Source organism: Aedes aegypti, chromosome 1, assembly GCF_002204515.2.
Source record: "Aedes aegypti strain LVP_AGWG chromosome 1, AaegL5.0 Primary Assembly, whole genome shotgun sequence".
Classification (NCBI taxonomy): Eukaryota; Metazoa; Arthropoda; class Insecta; order Diptera; family Culicidae; genus Aedes; species Aedes aegypti.
The window spans coordinates 55044440-55057748 of NC_035107.1; positions in this window are offsets into that span (position 1 = coordinate 55044440).

Below are 13309 nucleotides of genomic sequence, written 5' to 3' on the forward strand. Positions count from 1 at the left end.
GCCAAGAAGTTTTGCTGTCAGTGTCAGTTTTGTGTTCAGTCGAGAATGGATTACCAACTGGTGAGTTCGTTTCATGCTTATGATAACACATATTTTCTTGAAAGCGTAACTTTTATGTAATATTAAAACAGACTTTGTATGGTTTGTCACTGTAGGTGTCGGCATTACGCTCTTTTCTTATACAATTTGATTATACATTTATTTTTCTCTTTTTGACATTATTAAAAATTATCTTTTGAATTGTTCGACATTGTGAATGTTGACGTATTTTCTAAAACTTCTACCATATCGAGGCATAATGCACAGTAATACTCATATGTAATTTTCAAACAAACTATGTATGGTTCGTCACTACAAGTGTCGGCATTATTCCTGTTTCATATAAGTTAAAATATATACATGTAATTTTCAGTTTTCGTCATTAATAAAAACGTCTTTTGAATTGTTCGACATTATAGATGTTGACGTATTTTTTCCAAAAACTGCAGTATGGCCCATAAAAAAATGCGAAAATCGTCATATCATGTTTTTATGGTAGTTTTTACATGGAAAATGTGAATGGTACATAAAAATTATTCATTTCTTGTATTGTTTAATCTATTTAGACTCAGTTTTTTGCTTTGGACATGATTTTTATCTATTACTTTCACCTTACCAGAGTGGAATTGGAAACATCCCTTCAAATTTTATCATGCGGACGTCGAGTTTAATATCTGTGTGATGAAAGCTTCTAAAACATCAACGATGGCGTGAGATTCTTCACAGGCCTTGTCTCCAGCATACGCCCATATCGAATGATAGAATTGGATTATACCTGGGTCATTGGAGACTTAAACATATTTTCGAAAAACGGCTCATTTTGGAGAGCTTTGATTGAACCTTCATATAAGTGTGATAAGCGGCTCTGTTTTGCTCAAAATCTATGAGCTAGTATTCATATAAGTTGTCTCTTACCGAACGAACAAATTTCATCCTCAAAAATCTGTTATAGGCCTCCGTATTTATTTTTTTTTCAACTTCAACAAAAAATAATGGCATATCAAACCTATAAGACGCAAATGCCCTCAAAACTATGACCCTAGCAAAATATTTTAATGTGATCGTGAAAAACACGTTCTCTAAGAATTCCTCCTTCCTCTGATACCAAACAAACTAAAATTTTCAACAATAAAGTGTGATTTTTGAAGGTGGAAAGTTTATCACCAGAGTATACGACAATCAGACGCTGTTTCTAGCTTTTGGCGGACAAAACCTTTAAACTTCTTTGCTTTATTACATTATTTAGGGCAGTAAGAAAAATATGACAACAATTGTCCAGGATAGCGATGTTATGTCATAATATACTACAATAATCAGAAATTAAATTCACTAGCAAAAACAATGAAAATAACGCTTGTGGATGCTAAATTCACGTTCAAACAATTTTCGCATTTTTTTATGGGCCATACTGTACTCGAGACAAAAATACAAAACTAGCTTTAAATACAAGTCGTATATTTCCCCCTTGTCCATGGATCGCATCACCGACCAGAGGTGACTCCCAGATCTTTTCCTCCCTCACTAATAAACACCCTTCCGTGGTGATTGTGGAGATGCAGAGGTATTCTCGGTCTCTAGAAGCAACAATCATTACACCCTAACATTCCTTCCCCATCCCAACTGACTGTAAGAACTTGGCCGGCGCCGTTATTGATCAATAATATTAGATCTGCTAAAATTGCACTTCGAGAGTAAGCGGAAACTCCCATCCCTTATTCATTTGGATCGTAGTGCAATTCTTACCAGTTCCGATCAATCACGGAGTAGCAACCATTGACATGTACAGTCAGTCTATGCTATGCTATGCTATGCTATGCTGCTAATCCGCCGATTCTCGAGTTCTCCAGGTTGGACCAGTTGGATGCCAAGGCAGGTCCAGCGATTCCGGTTGGAGGGTAGCTTCCAGTTCACTGGTGGTTTTGGGTCGGTCCTGCGATTCCGGTGGAGACGCCCGACGACCATTTGCCGGTACTGTTTCGCGATCTACTCGGCTAGTCCCCGGTGGAAGGACATAGCCTACTCCGACGCGATGTTGGTCGGTAAGTGCCGATGTCGATCCTGCAATTCCGGTTGGAGGATGAATTCCGGACTTCCGTTGGTCTCCTTCATATGGTCGCTTCAACAGTCCTGTTTACCGCATCCCGTTTCTCTTCGTCAGTACACATTCGTTGGACGCTTGTGCACATTAACGTCATTACCGACGACGAATGTCATCTCGGCTCGCTCATGCTCGAAACGCGGACATTCAAAGACCACCTATTCAGGTATTTCTTATAGCGGCCATGACCAGACAAAAACTGCGTCAAGTGGAAATTCGCTTCTCCGTGTTTTCTTTTTACCCACATCGACAGGGTCCATCTACCTTCTCAGCGCTATCCCGTTGCCATTTCCTCATGGTTTCATCCTTGGCTCTTTTCCGAATTCCCCGCGTGCGTCGATCCCTGTAGCACTCGCTGTCCTCTTCGAGTTGAAGGCTTATAGGGATCAATTCTGCACTCACACAGACTGCCTCCGATGATATCGTACGATACGCGCTCGCCACACGCATGGCCATCAGCCTGAACGTACTGTTGATATAGACAACGAGCATGCCACTCTGCACCTCTTAAGGGTGATATCTTTATGTTGCGCCTCTCTCTGTTGTAGGTCCTTAGCAACAGCAGCATCATTGCGCATCACGCGCCAAAAGCAAAAGTAAAAGTGAATGCAAACAGTTAAGATCGTTGTTTAATAAAGTTCCGTTTATTTCGTAAAATAATCAAACTCGGCATTTCATTCCGCTGTAACCTCAACTCCAATAGGTTATTGGCCCAGTTAGCGTTGGAAGTGCTTGAGTTTTGAGGACATTTGTAGCGTGGTAGTGGATTTTCGGATCGGAAGTGTCGTCGGTGTGCTTGTGAAAAACAAGATGGCGGACACAAAAGCGACGGTCGAAAAGTTGAACGACGGAAATTACGCGGTGTGGAAGTTTAAAATGCATTTGCTTCTGACAAAGGAGAAGCTGCTGAGAGTGGTCATCGATCCGAAACCGGAAGCTGCTGATGCGACCTGGACCTCGGAAGACGAGAAGGCGCAAGCACTGATCGGTCTGGCTTTGGAGGACACTCAGCTAATCCATGTGATGACGAAGCAAACGGCAAAGGAGATGTGGGATGCGCTGAAGGATTACCACGAGCGCTCATCTCTGTCCAGCATAATCCACGTAGTGCGACAGTTGATTACCATCCGGATGGCAGAAGATGGTAACATGGCGGAACATCTCAAGCAGATGACGGCGTTACGGCTCCGCTTGTCTGCTCTGGGTGAGGAAGTGAAGGACAACTGGTTCGTCGCGATGATGCTGTCCAGTCTTCCGCGATCGTACGACGGTTTGATTGTGGCACTTGAGAGTCGACCGGATGCAGATCTTACAGTGGACTTTGTGAAGGGTAAGCTGCTTGACGAAGGTCGACGTCGTGTCGAAAGTGACTCTAGTGTTGATAATAAGGCTCTGGTGATAAGTTCGGCTAAAACGAAAAGTATGAGTAAGCCGAAAGTGAATAGGGAGTTGTTGTGCCATTATTGCAAGAAGTCGGGCCATTTCCGGCGTGATTGCCAGAAGCTGGCACAGGACAAGCGTGGGAAGGAGAAGTCTGATGGCCCGAAGGCAAACGTCGCAATCAATTCAGATTCCAGTTTCGAGGTGTGTTTAGCAGCGGGTAGAGTCGGCGGATCCGGTTTCTGGTACCTGGATTCTGGTGCAACGTCTCACATGACCAGTGATGCATCGTTGTTGGTGGATGTGGATAAGTCCAAGGCAACGGCGGTTTGCCTGGCGGACGGAAAATCCATTGAATCATCGGGAAGCGGTACAGGTAAGCTCGTCTCTTACAACGGAGATGGTGCAAAAATGAATGTGCGGCTCGACAACGTTTTGCACGTCCCGTCTCTTACTGGTAACCTGCTGTCGGTGAGTAGAATCACAGATTTGGGGTTTCGGGTTCTGTTCGAGCAGAAGGAGTGCCGTATCCTGAAAGGAGAAAAATCAGTGCTAGTTGGACAACGTAAAGGAGGGTTGTACCACTTGAAGCAAGCTCCGGAGAAGGCGTTTCTAGCGAATCCGAAGCATTCCGATTCGTGTAAGCATCTGTGGCACCGGCGTCTCGGGCATCGCGATATGCAAGCTGTGGACAAAATAGTGCGGAACAATCTGGGTTACGGGTTGAAGCTTGATCCTTGCGAAGTGCGGTCGGTTTGTGGTCCGTGTTGTGAGGGGAAAATGGTTCGTGAATCGTTCCCAAAAGTATCGGACAGTAAATCTTGCGCGGTGGGAGATCTTGTGCACACCGACTTGGGTGGTCCGATGGAAGAGGAAATGCCCAGTGGAAATCGGTTTTATATCGTGTTGGTAGACGATTACTCGCGTTACAGTGCAGTGTTCCTGTTGCGGCGTAAATCGGACGCTGATGAACGCATTCGAGAATTTTGCAATCTGGTGAAGAATCGGTTTGGGCATTTTCCTTAGAAGATTCGATCCGACGGTGGTGGCGAATATATGAACGATTCGTTGCGGAAGTATTTCGCGGGTTGTGGTATTGTGCACGAAGTGACGGCGCCGTATTCTCCACAGCAGAACGGTGTCGCGGAACGGAAGAATCGTTATCTTGTCGAGATGCTTCGGTGTATGCTTGCGGAGTCGAAGTTGCCTACAAGGTTTTGGGGCGAGGCGATTTGCACTGCAAACTATTTGCAGAATCGTCTGCCGTCGTCTGTCGTGACCAAGACACCGTACGAGCTCTGGCATGGGAAGAAGCCCTCGTATGGACATCTGCGGATCTTCGGTTCGGAAGCGTATGTGCATATTCCCAAGGAAAAGCGACGCAAGTTGGACCACAAGGCAGAAAAGATGGTGTTCGTGGGCTACGCTGAAGGTCGGAAAGCGTATCGTTTCTTGAACCCTGAAACGGATATCTTGAAGTGGTGATTGAAACGCAATGGTTGAACGAGGAACTTCTTATATTTAGGTCTTTACAGGACGAAGGTTGGATTGGGAATGAACATAATTTTCACTTGTTAGTCTGTCTAAACAATTAGGTAACTAGGGAGATGTGTTGATCGGTAACTAGATTAAACTCAAAAAGGATGATTACTTCGATCTTCAACAGGATATGATTAAGATTAGTAGGGATGCCAAATTTCTGGAATTGTGTGACACAGAAGAAACTGTTCGGCGCCGGAATCAGGAAACAGGAGGAGTACTGGAAGTACCGCTGACGTGGCCATCTGAGGATGAGCGGCGGTGTGAGCCGGAACCGGCTGAAGTAGAGCAATTTGAAGATGCTCAGGAACTCAACGAGACGTACAACGAAAGTGTTTCGGAAGGCGATGGATCATTCCATGGATTCTCTTAGGACGAAATAGCACGGCGTTCGAATCGAGCTACGAGAGGGGTTGCGCCGCGTCGCTTGATCGAGGAGATTTTCGCTGCGGAATCGCTGGATCCGGACGAGGTTGAACCGAAGACCTTGAAGGAAGCGGTGACCTGTGAAAAACAGGAATTGTGGAAAGCGGCGATGGTTGATGAGCTGAAATCCCACCAGCAAAACGGAACGTGGGAGCTCGTTGACTTACCTGTCAGACGGAAAACAGTTGGTTGTCGCTGGGTGTACAAGCTGAAGAGGAATGCATCCGGCGAAATTACCAAATACAAGGCACGTCTGGTGGCTCAGGGATACTCCCAGAAATACGGTGTCGATTACGACGAAGTTTTCGCACCGGTAACCAGCCACACTACTCTGCGGGTGCTGTTAGCCGTGGCAAACAAGAGGAAAATGACGTTGAAACATTTTGATGTGAAAACGGCCTACTTGTACGGTGATTTGAACGAGGAAATCTTCATGAGGCAGCCGCCTGGATACGCAGTGAACGGGCGGGAAAATATGGTGTGTCGCTTGAAAAAGAGCATCTATGGACTCAAACAGTCAGCGCGGTGCTGGAATCAGCGACTCCATAGTGTTCTCGTGGAAATGGGTTTCGAACAAAGTGCGACCGATCCGTGTCTCTATACGAAAGTAGTAGACGGGAAGCGTGTTTACCTACTGGTATATGTGGACGATATTATGATTGGCTGTGAAGATGGGGCTCGAATTGACTCGGTGTACAAAGTGTTAAAGCGGTATTTCGAAGTGACGAATCTCGGAGAACCGAGTGACTTTCTTGGACTGAAGATTGAGAGAATCGACGGGAAATACAGTGTTTCGGTGGAAGGTTACATCGATCGTGTTGCGGATAGATTCGGTCTCCGTGATGCGAAGCGGGCTAAAACGCCAATGGACGAAGGTTTCACTAGTTCTGAGGACAAAAGTGCAAAACTGCCGGATGAGAACGAATATCGTAGTCTCGTCGGCGCGCTGCTCTACATTTCTGTCTGTACTAGGCCAGATGTAGCAGCTAGCTTAGCGATATTGGGCCGGAAAGTGTGTTCGCCGACTGAAGCGGATTGGGTGGCGGCAAAACGTGTTGTCTGAAGGCAACGAAAAAGTGGAAACTGGTGTACGGTGACGAAGGTGGAAAACTGATCGGCTATTCGGATGCTGATAGGGCCGGCGACGCAGGTACAAGAAAGTCCACAACAGGTTTTGTCTTCCACTATGCCGGTGGAGCTGTATCGTGGGTTAGTCGGAGGCAAAGTTGCGTCACTCTGTCTTCGATGGAGTCCGAATATGTGGCGCTGAGTGAAGCTAGTCAGGAGTTGATCTGGCTGCGGAAGCTGTTGGCAGATATGGGCGAGAAGCTTGAAGGTCCTGTCACGGTAATGGAGGACAATCAAAGTTGCATCCAATTTGTCAGCTCGGATCGCAGAAGTCGTCGGTCAAAGCACATTGAAGTGAAGCAGCATTTTGTGAGACAACTGTGTGAGGAAGGAACCATGAAGCTGCAGTACTGTCCAACGGAGGATATGGTGGCTGATCTACTCACTAAACCGGTGGGTGCAGTAAAGATGCAGAAGTTTGCAAGCATGATGGGTTTGTCATAGGCTGGCAATGTTCGTTGAGGAGGAGTGTTGATATAGACAACGAGCATGCCACTCTGCACCTCTTTAAGGTGACATCTTTATGTTGCGCCTCTCTCTGTTGTAGGTCCTTAGCAACAGCAGCATCATTGCGCATCACGCGCCAAAAGCAAAAGTAAAAGTGAATTCGAACAGTTAAGATCGTTGTTTAATAAAGTTCCGTTTATTTCGTGAAATAATCAAACTCGGCATTTCATTCCGCTGTAACCTCAACTCCAATACGTACTGTTCAGCCGGGAGCGGTTCCTGTTCGTCTGCAGTGCTGTCACCCACACGAGGCCAGCGTATCTGAGTACCGACGTCGACACGCTCGCTAGTAGTCGCTTCTTGCTGCTGCTGATCGCCGAGTTGTTGGGCATGATCCGGGATAGAACTGATATCACCTTCACGGGCCTCTCACATGCATAATCGACAGGGCTGTTGAAGCTCAGCCGATCATCGATCATCACTTCCAGGTGTCTGACTTCCCGCTTTGAGTCGATGGTGCACTGTCCAACCGAGATTCTCGCCTTCTGCACTGCCTTTCGGTTACTTATCATCACAACTTCGGTTTTGTGATAAGCTAACACAAGCTACTACTGCTTCAGTAGCAAATATCTCTACTTCCTGTAGTGATTTGCCGATGACTACGAGCACCACGTTATTCGCGAAGCCGACGATCTTCACACCCCGGGGGAAGCTCAGCTTCAACACTCCGTCATACATATCGTTCCAGAGGGTCGGGCCAAGAATAGAACCCTGTGGGACGCCCGCCGTGACTGTTGTGCACCTTTTCCCAGCGACTGTTTCGTAGATCAATGTACGATTTTGAAAGTAGCTCCTCATAATGTTACAAAGATACTCGGGGACCTCCAATCTGTGCAGCGACTCGGCGATCGCAGCCCAACTGGCACTGTTGAAGGCATTTTTTAAGTCCAGAGTGACCACACCATTTCCTCTCCTCTTTTGCTGCCGCGCCGTCCCATAGCCTTCTACCTTTCCGAAAGCCGAACTGCATGTCGCACAGGCCGTTTTCTCCCTCCGTGTATTCCTTAAGCCTGTTTAGGATTACTTGCTCCAGAACTTTGCCAACTGTGTCCAGCAGACATATCGGTCTATATGCTGAAGGATCTCCAGGAGGCTTGCCTGGTTTAGGCAGCAGCACCAGCTTTTGTCGCTTCCAAATGTCGGGGAAGTTACTCTCTTCGATACATTTTTGCAGCACAATGCTGAACATATCCGGGTTTTCTTGGATTGCTGCTTTCAGAGCTACGTTGGGGATACCGTCTGATGGTCCCGGAGCCTTCCTGGTTTTTAAGGCTATTGCCACCGCGATCAGCTCATCGTTCGTTACCTGGGCTTCTTCTTCGTCGTCATCCTGAGCTCCGTAAGGTGTTGACGGCCAGCTCGTCGGTTCGTGCCGGGAGAATAGCGCTTCAATGGTGGTCTTCATCTTCTCCGGACACCCATCGGGTGGTACAGCTGAGCCCCTCAACTTCGCCATTGCAACTCTCTCTCTCTTGCTGAGCCGGATTTCCCTGTTGAGAGCGGCTTTCGCCGCCTTGTACGCTGGTCTTCGATCTGCTCTTTCAGCGTTGTTGCGGGCTCTCTGCATTCTTCTCCTAGCCCGAAAGCAGCTTGTACGCAGATCGGCAATCGAGTTCCACCAGTAAGCTGGGCGGCGATCATGTCGCGGTTTACCTTCCCTCTGCATGGTTGCATCGCACGCTCGTGCTAATGCCTCTGTCAACTCATTCGCAGTAAAGTGCTGAGCATTGTGCTGCAATATCGACGCCTCAAAAAGCAAGTCCTTGTCAAACCGCTCCTTTGATGGAATCGCACGCGCTTCCAACTGCCGTCCGCTACCAATATTGAACCGAAGCGCTTGGTGGTCACTATGCGTATACTCCTAACTCACTCGCCAGTTCAAACTTCCTGACAGCCAAGGGCTACAGAAAGTTACGTCAATAATTGACTCTCGGCCATCCCGACGGTATGTGCTGGTGGTACCATCATTCGCAACATTTACGTTTAGCCTTGCCAAGGCCTCCAGTAGACTGCTCCCTCTTGAGTTGGTGAAGCGACTGCCCCATTCTATGGCCCACGCGTTGAAATCGCCGGCTATGACGACTGGTGTAAGATGTTGTAACGCCCTTTTCGTAATGTACCGCTTCTAACACAACCCTGAAATAAATTTGTCAGAACTAGTACTCCTTCCTCTGCTTTGTCTACAAATCTCTCCACAACTCCGAGTGAGGTGTCACCTCTGCGACTTACCCTGAACTCGTCCACTTTCGCTACAACCAGCCAACCATTAACAGCTCTTGAGTGATAAACATTTAGTGGTGCTTCGAACCGCGGATACCAGGTAAAAGTTGATTTTATATTTCAGGACTTAAATTGATTAGCTCAATTCATTTGATGGCGATAAATTATAGCGAGTTTGTGTAAAGCGACATGCGGGTCGTAAAAGTTCCGCACTACATATTGAGAGAGTGATCGACACAAGGGTCGAATTCAAAATGGCGAGATTTAAGAAACTGTGTCATTTAAAGCGACAAGAGGGTCGCATTCGAAATCGCATTCTTAAAAAGAAAATAAATTTATAAACATTTTTCGTCACGTGGGTCGCATAAAAAATGGCGCTTCATGTGGGAAGCAACAAAAAAAAGAGAACAACGATAATACAGTGTTGAACCGACATAAAAGTCGCGTTCCAAATGATAATTCTTAGAACAGAAGACAATAAAAAAAATAGTTGAGTCACAAAATCGATCGGATTGCATTCGCTCTTAGTGTACAAGGCATTTATGATAAATCAGAAATTTGGGTTAGAACTGTATAGAGAAACAACCGTTCTTATAAAAATGAGCTAATCAGAATGACGTATGAAATTTCTATTTGAGAAAATAAAATGGCGAGTTGATTAAATGTATTCAATTTATCGTTATAGACATAGCCATGTCAACACCAGAGCCGGAACACACTGCGGGCTCGTCGGAAGAAGTGACAGTTAATAGAGCCGTAGAGGAACCAGTCTATGTGATACAGTCGGAACATGAACGCGTTACGGTGCAACGGAATCATGCCATTACGAGAATTGCAAACATAATCGAGACAATAGCGATGTTCGAGAGCGACGTAATGTTATTAAAGACTCGACGTGACATGCTAAGAGAATGTTACAAAAATTTTGTCCAGGCTCAAAACTTGCTAGAACAGTGGTGCGCGGATGAAGCGAAAAATCGCGACGCCGTAGAAATGCAGTACGTTTCTAGACTCGCATTGTTCGACAAGACCATTGCTAGCAAAAAGATGAACGCAGAGACAAGGAACAGTGGAGATATGGTACGTCTACCAGCAGTCGACTTGCCGACGTTTACCGGAGCGAACGCGAACTGGCTTGAATGGTTCGACAAATTTAACGCCCTGATTCACCGACGAACAACGCTGGAAACCATTCAGAAATTCGAATACCGTCGATGGGGTGACAATGGGTCTGGGGGGTGAGATTGGGTCAAAATGGAAAAATATGATTTATGAAATATTTCAGCTAATAACGGTGATATTACTAAAATTAATAATTCATATGCTAGGGAACATATTATTACACATAATTCATCACAATATACATTTTTAGAAATAGTAGTTTTTGTTTACTATATCAATAAACTTGTATGTTGAAATTAGATAAAATTTACAACATTAAATTTCTCCTGTGCAAAGTATCACGCATGTACTTTAACCTCTACCGTTATATAAGTAGAAGGTTTAAAGTCTTTTCATTACACTTCACACGTATTTTCCGGAATATATTTGATTTTTCAACAAAAATTTTATTTTTTTCGGTACGGTGTCTAAAACATCAAAAATGGGGGTGAGATTGGGTCAAGCAAGAACGACAGTAAATGAAATTGCAAGTCCACTTTTTTGACATTTTACGGTGCCGGTAGTTCTCTTTTTTATTAAGATGTGTTTATTCTTTCTCAATACAGCATCTCTGAAACATCAAACTAGTCTACTTGAGGATTCCGTACATTGAATAACAATGCAACGCATTTTGACAACTTCTCAATCCAGCAACTGTGTTTCGTGCGCAGCAACATCGTAAAACTTTATCAAATGGATTGTTTTTTTTTTAAATTTAATTATTTATCAGTGTTTTCATATTATATAAACATCTACCGGAAGTACAAATGAGTTGGAACACTGAAATATCGTGATTATGACATCAACATCTGCCTAAAATGTATTGATCGTAGAATGTCGCACCGAAATTTAACTATTTGCGAAGAATTAAAATAATCACTGTTTCAGTACACCTTTGGGGAAACTGAATAGGCTTCATGGCAATGGGGTTGAGACTTTGAAGACAATTCGAGGGAAAAAAATAGAAAATTTATGTAAACTTGACGATGAATGTTGTATTTACATATTTTTTCTCATAGCTCTTCAATTTTTTGGTAAAATCGTTCTTTTAAGTGGGTTTATTATACTTGTGAAACATCTTAGATATCTTTCCATCTTGTTTGCATCGTATTTCATCAATATTCTTCAGCTGTGAATGGTTTTGCAACCATATTATCAAAAACAAGTTATTTCAATTACAGTGACCCAATGTCACCCCCTCTATGGGGTGATATTATGTCATTTTTCATTCACTTGTGGTGCCGCTGTGAATAAATATTTTTCTTTAATATTTTGAACAGTTGTTAATGTACCATCAAAGTACATACACACCAAATTTGAAGTTTATTGGAGTTAAATTGCGATAGTTATTCAATAAATAATTTGTTTACATCCCTTTTTGACCCCAGTGTTGCTCAGACTCATTTCCCCGAAAATAACATTTTCCGAACTACGAAGCCACGAACTACTACAACCATGCTCTATCCTCCTAAGATAGAAAAGCAGATGGTTAAGCTTGAGTACTTCACACAAAATCGATCAATTTTGATCCCAGAGAGCCACAATTCAAGTTTCGGTGAAATGAAATGAGTGAGTGAGTGAGTGCGACTCATTTCACCGAAACTTGAATTGCGGCCCACCGAGATCGAAACAGTCGGATCCAATGTGCAACACTCAAGTTCAACCACCTCCCCCTCCATCTCAGGAATACAACGCACAGTTATAACAGTTCATGGCTTCACAATTCGAATTTCGGGGAAATGAGTCTGGTCAACACAGTTTGACCCATTGTCACCCCCAACGACGGTATCTGAAGCTTTCACTACGAGGCCCTGCATTAGGCCTAATTGACTCCCTTCCAACAATCGAAGCCAATTATCCAGTGGCCTATGATCTACTATGAGCCGATACAACAACCCTAAGTTACTGGTACAAAAACACACACGGGAACTGTTTGAATTGGAGCCTGTTCATGTGGAATCTGCACAGTCATTGAGGAACCTGTTTGATGGAGCCAGGAAAAATCTACGATGTCTCCAAATTCTCAAGCAGCCGGTAGAATCGTGGGACGCCATCCTAGTGTATCAATTGGCAAACAAGCTTGATCCAGTTACCCGACGAGAATGGGAGTCAGCAGCTTCGGGAAGTGTACCCCCTACGTACAACCAACTTGAAACATTTGTACCAGGCAGATGCCAGATGCTAGATGCCATTCCTGTGAAGCGTAAAGCTCCACAAGAAATAGGCACACTGAAGAGACCGAAATTGGAAACCAGATCATTTACAGCGACAACTTTGACACGACGGCAAGGGTGTGCAGCATGCGACAAAGACCATTTTATCGGACACTGCCACAGATTTGGGGAAAAATCGATCGAAGACAAAGTTAAAATCATCAAACGTTTTTCACTTTGTTTCAATTGTTTGAAACCAAAACACACAGCGGATCAGTGTCATAGCAGAGGTTGCATCAAGTGTGGGCGTAAGCATCACACATCGATACACCGTGAACCACAATCAGAAACTTCTCAGGGACGAACGCGTTATGAGAAACGTGAGTAATTGAGACTGCAGACAATTTCGTAACATATAACTTTACATCTCTTTTTTATTAATAAATTTGTCAGATTTGAAACATGATCTTCATCATTTATCGACACAATCCATCCTTCCAACGGCTTCCGTATTGGTCTTCTGCGATAATGGTTCACCTATTATGTGTCGGGTATTATTGGATTCAGGTTCTCAATCCAATTTTGCGACTACGTCATTGATTCGTCGATTGGGAGCAAAAACTGCAGATACGAAAATATCCATAATGGGATTTGGACA